Source organism: Ricinus communis, chromosome 9, assembly GCF_019578655.1.
Source record: "Ricinus communis isolate WT05 ecotype wild-type chromosome 9, ASM1957865v1, whole genome shotgun sequence".
NCBI classification, from domain to species: Eukaryota; Viridiplantae; Streptophyta; class Magnoliopsida; order Malpighiales; family Euphorbiaceae; genus Ricinus; species Ricinus communis.
The window spans coordinates 23,685,030-23,693,799 of record NC_063264.1 but is presented as its reverse complement, the minus strand read 5'-3'; positions in this window follow the sequence as shown (position 1 = coordinate 23,693,799).

The window sequence follows — 8,770 nt, the reverse complement described above, 5'->3', positions numbered from 1 at the left end:
CCTATTAGCTTTGATGAAGTAAAATGAACCTATAGTTAATATGACAAATTCACATTTGGACAGATAAAATAGGCATTAAACAGCCTTTTAACATTACTGTAATATACAATCCTTACAAAAATCATGAGGTACATTAAACATATGTCTTAGAAAAGACAAACACATAAAACAATACATATGAAGGCAAACTAATTGATATGGTCCAAATAACACTTTTGTTCCATACAACTTTATAAGCTCTAACAAAAACACAGTATTGCAACTTCTCTAAAGCAACTTCTTAAACTTCTGCATTGGCTTTGGCAAAACATGTTGCCCTTCTTAAATCACCAATTCTGCATTGTTACTAGTCTTTGTCTTTGTAGGTACCAACTTCTGTTTGCCTTTCGAACTAGCTACCACCTTCTCTTTGCCTTTGGAACTAGCTACCACCTTCTCTTTTGCCTTTGTAGCTGTTGAAGTTTGGCTACAAACTTTCACACTTTGTACATGAGCAGCTGTAGTTGATCTTTGTTCCTTTGTAGCTGTAGCTGATCTTTGGGTGTCGGACCTCTTTCTGGATTGCCTTCATTGCTTCGCTTCAGATAACCATTAACAGTCCTCACATTCCTTTCCCCTGGCATCTGCATTATGACATTTTATATTTAGAACATGAAACATATGAAAACACACAAAATTAGAGATTCACATCTGACATATTGAGTACATACTCTTAAATACATATTACCAGTCTTTGTGGATATGTGCAGGCCATATCCTTTTCTAGCCTGCAGTACAACAACACATAACTCATAGGATTACTAAGTATAATTCACACAGAACTAAGTTATGAACAATACCTGAATTCTTTCTTTGGCAATTATTCTCTTATCATATGGTAGTTTGGATTGTGAAGGACTAGCTTCTATATTTTCAACTGTAGTCTGATTTGGTACATCAATATTGGTAATATTACTTGTAGGAGCTGGTGGGCATCTACTTCTCCTTCTGCTTCTTTGTTACAAGTAGAAAATTCAAGAATGAACATACTACTTAATTTGTGATATGACAGCTCTAACAAAAAAATTATACCTGATTTTCCAGAATATCTTTAGATGCAGGTGGAATATCCTTTCTTGGGCACCCTCTTTTACTGTGTCCATATGCATAGCAAATTCTACACTGCATCCTTATTCCATTTCTACTTAATTTGTTTGGATCCCTTTCTTTTTCATCAACAACTTTCTTTCTGTTCACCTTAGATCTTCCTGGCATCTTTTTGAATGGTGGTGGATGCACTGGTGCCTCAGTGATCTCATGCCACATCTTCTGGTCATTTAATAGTTCTAGGGCATATTGATAGGCTTTTAAGTACATGTCCTTCTTGTAGTATTCATCAACATAGTCATCCACATTCTGCCTCAACCAATGAATACTGGAAATTGCATGAATGCAAGGAATTCCAGTCAGTTGCCAAGGTCTGCATGTGCAACTCCTGTCTGGCAGAGACACCACAAACTAACCATCAAACATTTTAACCTAAAATTTGTCATTCAAAGCTACCTTTGGTATACAGAATCTGGTTTCCCACTTTAACTTCTCAATATTCTTTCTTATCCTTGGGCACAATTCATCCATACTATTTTTCACCATGTCATACTTCATTTTAATCCTTTCCATCAAACCATCCCTAATCTCTTCCAACATGTCAATAATATGCAGCAACCTTGCTTTGCATATCCATCCATTAAAAGTCTCAGCAATGTTGTTGTCAATACTGTCACACTTAGGGAGAGTGGATATGTATGCTTTACAGAAGAGTTTTGGATCCCTAGAAACAAATCCATTTTCTGCCTTAGGATCAACTTCTCTAAGTTCCTTCAAGTTAGCAAGAAATTGTGCTTCATATGTACTGTATATAATTTTCTAAAATAGTTATTTCAATTCAATTTCATTATGCAATTTCTTCCAATTTGCATAAATGTGTCTTGAACAATTTCTTATTTCAGCATGTAGGACATACTCTTGTAATACTTTAATAAGGCCCTATAAGCATCAACAAAATAAATTGCATATAAGTAATTTAATTATTAACTGATTCAAGTATAAGAAAAAATAAGCAATAAACAAACCTTTTGTTGGTCACTTATGAAGGTCCATCCTATGCCTGTGTCAATGGACAAGTCATTGAAAAATCTGCTTAGGAACCATCTCCAAGTGTTTTCATTCTCAGCCAACACCAATGCCCAAGCAATGGGGTACATTTGGTTGTTACCATCACGACCAATTGCACTTAAAACTGCACCCCCAAGTATATTTTTCAGAAATGCACCATCTAGGGATATGACAGGTCTACAACCTTCCATAAAACCCTTCCTTAATCCACTAAAACATATGTATAATCCTTGAAAAACAGAATTATCCCCTTCCATATTGCATTCTAGGTCAAAACATCATTCTTTATCAACTCTCTTCAATTCATGCATATAGGATCTCAACTTGGCATAATAAGCCTCTATTGATCCTCTAAGCTTCACTAAACCCAGCTTTTTTGCCCTATAACATGAGCATTTTGAGACCTTTAGTGCATATTTTGTCATCAAATCAAATTCCATTTCAGCTACTGAATAATTTGGTTTCTTTCTAAATTCATTTAAAAACTCATCAGCCAACCACTATGTAGTTGTCATATTATTTCTTTATACCCTAGCACAGTTATGGTTAGGTATAACAGTCCTAACCATGAATGTCCTCTTATTTGGAACTTTTGAAGCATACACTCTCCAACTGCCGTTTCCTTTACATTGTGCTTCCATCCTATCTTCTCCAGTCCTTTTCCACCACACATCATACCCATTTGCAATAGCATAATTCTGTACTGCTCCTCTAAATTGTTCTACATTTGTGAATTTCATTCCTGCTACAAGCTTTAACTCTTGATGATTACACTTAGGATTATAAATTATTTTTTTCTCCCTCTTTTTTTCCTAAAACCACAGTCATCCTCATCACTTGAAACAGGAGTATCAACCTCAGCATCACTGTCAGGGTACTCAGAATGGCACTCACTACTATCACTCACATTGCTATCCACTCTAGTATTGCTACTAGCCCCCACAAACCCAGTGTCATATCTCCCTTGGTCCCTATCCAATCCTAAACCAAATCCATTGTTAACTACAGTCTTGTTAAAGTCCTTCAGATTCCGTTTTACAGTCACATATTCCTCATCCACATCTGAGTCAGAAACATCAGAAGATAAGCTATCCTCATCATCACATTCATCATTTTCAGGGATATAATCTTCATCCTCTCTAGATCCAATATAGTCATCAACATTGTTCATACATTCAGGTTCTACTTCATTTTCCCCTTTATTTACAATATTTTCAGGTTCAGTTTCATTTTGATTTGCATTTTCAAATCCAACTACAGTCAATGGTTCATCTGCATTGTCATTATGATGCTGATTCTCATTTTCAGTTATAGTTTGCCCATAGTTTGGAGTAATTGTTACAGCTTCAACATAAACTTTTAAAAAGCCATACTCTAAACCTTCTGCAAATATCTTTTTGCACTCTTCCTCAGTTTTAACAAAAACTAAGCCTAGTTCCTTCCCTATAGGGTTCCATCTCCTAGGGGGTTCATAGGCAACATTTAAGAAATGTGTATATCCTAATGTTTTCACTATCTTCTCAATATCATCCATAGTGAAACTAGAAATGCCACTAAGATTTACAGAACACCCACCAACATAGTTGACTATAGGATTACTAATTAATGCACCACCATGATGAAATTCAATAAGAATATTGTAGAAATATACACACAACAATTATATTAGTAATGCAGCAATACAAATGTCACTTTCTAGTAATAACAAATACAAATGCATGTAGTAATAACAAATGCAAATATATGTAGTAATAAAAAATGCAAATGCAAATGCAAGTGCTCAAAGGTTGTAGTAATAACAAATGCATTTTTCGTACAATGTTATACCCACGACAATAAGATTCCCCACCACTTGCATTGCTTTATCCATTCAATATATTAACAAATACATATCTTCGTTGTCTTTTTCTGGAAGGAGCCATCTTGCGGGGGACCATAATCACGAGCTTCAATAATATTGGACCAGAGAAGAAGGGACAAAGATAATAGAGCGAATTTGGCGAAATGAGCGAACTTAGATTGAAATTGGAAGCCCTAGAATACTGAATTGGGGAATTCGCCGGAGAAAAAATTGGGAGACAAGAATTAGGGAAATGTTAGGATGAAACGGTGAGTTTTGAGGTCCTTCATTATGCTCAGCCATGTAGACAAACATGTGGAACCACGTGTGGACGCCATGTCATTACTGGCACATGCCAAAACATGGGTGGGTAGGAATGATACAAGATGCAAACATGGTGGACCAAATTGATACGTTTTAAAGGTGAGGGTAGATTCGCGAAAATGGTTAAAGGTTGGGGTATCTGGGATCGTTTTTCTATTTTTAAAATGGAATTTTCAATAAACAAACTTCTATTTTTTGATGGACATAATTTTCAGTTTTGGAAATAAAGAATAGAAGCTTTTCTCATGAGTGATGATGTTGACTTATAGGATATAGTAGAAAATGGTGTTTGGATTATCAAACCCAAAATTCAATGGCATGCTTATGGTAAATAATAATTTTCTTCAAATATCAAAGCGATGTAAGTTTTAAGAAAGTCCTTAAATGATGTTGATTATAATACAGTTTATTCATATGTTAATGCTAAGAATATTTGGGATTATCTTGATTCTATTTACAATACTAACATTACTTATGAAGTTTATTAACATGTGCATGTATAGATGTTATTCATCATCAAGAAAAGAAAGAGGCACAAAATGAAGAACCTCATGAGGAGAGCTCCCAAAGCTGCTCAATGGATCACATATGCTCCATTACTCTTGTAGAGGATGATATCCAATCCAGAAGAGAAAGAGGCTTGGAATGCTCAACCTCAACAAGCAATGAGATTTGCAATTGTGAGCAGCAAAGAAAGAGCCTCAAGAAAGAAGAAAACAATTATGTGCTCCATGACAACTGAGGATGACTACAATATGGTAACATCAAATCTTTCTAATGCTAGTGATTATAATATTAATGATATTTGTGATGATGATGATGATGATGCACTTTTATATAAAGAATTGTTAAATGCATTAGAGTCTATGCAAAATGATCTTGAGAAAGCTATAAAGCAAAACAAAAATTTCAAAACTCAAATTAAAGATTTAAAAATTGAGAATGAGTTTTTGAAAAATGAGAATCCTTAAATTCATCCAAAAATACTTTGGAAAAGAAAAATGAAGAGCTTTTGGTAAGTCACAAAGTTTTGACAAGACTTTGAAAGAGAATGAAGTTCTTAAGAATAAGATCATCAACTTAAAGTCTTCACTTTCAAAGTTTACAAAAAAAAAAATCTTGATGCTTTACTAGGTTCTCAAAGAACATCTTGCATAAGATAAGGATTAGGCTACAATGATGCATCACATAGTACAAACAAGACTAATTTTGTAAAAGCATATCATTCTTTAAATGATCTTGTATGAACTAGCATACAAGTGAATATAGCTAAGGTGTCCCATGCTAAACATGATCATTCTAAGCATATACATAGTCATACTCACACACCTAAAAATAGATTTCGTGTGAGTAGTAAGCATAGCTTTGCACAAATTTTTTATGGATATTGTTACTCTTGCAATGCATATCGACATAACATATTCAATTATAACACTAGAAGATATGTCTATTCATCTCATGCTAGAACATTTATTAGACATTGCACTTATTATAATAAAAATAGTCCTTTTGCTTATGATTGTATTTTTAAGAGGAAATAGTCCAAAATCAAAAGGTTTAGATTGCAAAAGCTAACCCTCATGGATCCAAAATGAAATGGGTACCAAATAGGACATTTGTTTCTCATTGAATGCAAGATTCATAAGCTAGAAGATTTAGAAGAAGTGAACACATTGGCAATAACTAAAAGCCAAACTATTTTAATTGGCATCAAACTCCAAGGTATTGGAATGGAAATGGTGAGTAATAGAAACACAAAGGAGTAAGAAGGCCATCTCCAATTGGAGATTGAAGATGGAAGAGATCATGAGGAGATTGTCATCAACAAAGAGCTAAAATAAGAGAAAAAAATGTAGAATATATGAAGTCTCTCAAATACATTGGTAACGTATAACTCCTCATTCAATATGGATATCAACAACATAAAATCAAGAAAATTAAGGCAAAAGTGGCACTCCTAAACCTTAGTCTTGATTTTACATGATTGATGTGTTTATGAGCGTATTCATTGAATATGCACGGGTTAAATATATTTTATTATACATACATATTATATATTAATGTGTAAACCTTAAGGTTTTGTATAATTTGATGTGTAATAACCATTTGGATTATGCACTTAATCCTTTAATTTAATACATGTTAAATCTATTCAGTAACTGACATCATCATGGAGAATTCTTTGTTATCTTATGGATGCTAACCCTTAAAGACCCAATAAGTCAAAGGATACCAAACTTATAGATTCTTATAGATATACTTCAAGGAGAATGTTCTTACATCATGCTTAAGAAAAAGGAAGGACATGAACCGAGTTTGAGAAAGTATGAGTGCAATTTAAGATGCATGTTTTAAGGGGAAGTCTAAATGTTGATAATGCTAGACTTGGAAAGCAAAAGTGAAGTATATCTATCTCTTGAGTTACTTTGATTAAAATAATTTGAATTTCTAATTTTATGCTCCTAAATATTTCAAAATGTTCTTTATTCTTGATTTGATGAAAATTCAATTTTACTCTTGACATGAATACATCTTATTCTTGATTAAGCTAACTCCTTGCTCTTTGACCGGTAGCTATTTGTACTTCTATTTTTTATAGGCAACATAATAAAGTACAAAGTGCTCTAAAAAAGAAAATACCCAAGAACTCTTTATGAATATAAAGAGAGAAGCATCACAGGAAATAAAAAGAAGGTACTTAAAGCTACTTGGAATGACTCTAGCAAATTCAAAGACGATGATAGCTAAAGTGAGAATGTGATAGCCACTCTTTGCTTCATGAAAATGGAGGAACCTACAAAGGATGAGGTAATTGACTCTAACTCTTCAATTTATGATGAACTTGTTGAGATGTGTAATCTTACCATGCATAAGTATGATTAAATGGTTTTGAAGAAGTCTTTTTGAAAATAAAGTAAATAAACTTGAACAACTTATTGATGATTTGAAGCTTGAGATTAGTTCACTTTTCAAATCTAATGAATAGTTAACCACATCTTTAGAAGAGTATTAATCTAAAGGAAAAGTGGCACTTGTGGAACATAAGAAAGTGACTAAGCTCAATGAGGACTCAACTATTAAAAACTTGAAGTTCTCAACTTGCTAAGTTTGCAAAAGGGAAAGACAAGCTTGATAATTTGATAAATGCTTAAAGGTCACCACTAGTCAAGCATGGTTTTGGATTTGCACATGGAAGTAAGAACATAATAATTTTTTTAAAGCCATCAAATTTGTGTGCATCTTCCTCCAACTCTAGCAGAGGAACTCCTAGCTCTTGACTTAGAGGAGCTCAAGCTCTACCTCCCAAACTCATCCCAAAAGGGTAGTGGTCAATGAAGGCAAATGCAAAGAGTTTAAAACTTTAAAGCCTCATATCAAAGGAGGAAGCATGATCATAAACACTCATACTCTAAACTTTCGAGCAATGTGCATATGCATCAAAATTATGATCATCATCTTAAAAAATATCACTTGCTTTTATTGTTGTATGGATGGACATATAAACTATAAGTGTCCAACAAGGATGACCTATTTGGAATACCGATTTAGTAATGCATCAAAAAGTAACAACAAAGGACCCAAGTGCATTTAGGTACCAAAAAGGAAGTGAGTTTTTTATTTTGTAGATGTGTTTGAAGAGTACTATAAATGAGAACAAATGGTACTTGATAGTGGGTGCTCAAGACATATCTCTTCTCACACCTTAAGATGAAATTGGAGGTAAGGTAATCTTTGGAGATAATGCCAAAAGTAAGATTTTTGGTATTAGGATAATTATCTCACACCTTAAGATGAAAGTGGAGGTAAGGTGATCTTTGGAGATAATACCAAAGGTGAGATTTTGGTATTAGAAGATGAAAGTGGAGGTAAGGTAATCTTTGGAGATAATGCCAAAGGTAAGATTTTTAGTATTAGAATTATTAGTAAGAAAGTAACGACCCGGAACTAGATCACATAAGATATTGTCCGCTTTGGCCCCTACTAGCCTCACGGTTTTGTCCTTTTGGCAGGTTTGAGAACTTTCCAAGAGGTTACACATCCTGGAATTTCTCTAAACCAAGCATGTTTAACTTTGGAGTTCCTACAACTCCACAGCTAAACAACCAAAAGGCGCTTCATGTAATTAGCTCCAACTCTTTACATATATATATTATCAACCACTCATGCTCCATTTCAATGTGCAATTCGATTTATTCATGTCCCCCATACCTTAAAGTGCTGCCATCCTAGAAGCCTGCCAAAAGCCGCTCATTGTCCAGGCATCCTATCCTTGTCCCAACGTCCACTTCCCGCCCTTTTTGGATCGTTTCTCTAGGCCAGGCTCTCACATGCCCACCAGCTTCTACCTAGTTCGTCTTTGAATCACACATCTACTAGGGGAGTCCTGCTCTGATATCATTTGTAACGATCCAGAACTAGATCAAATGAGATATTGTCTGCTTTGGCCCCCAC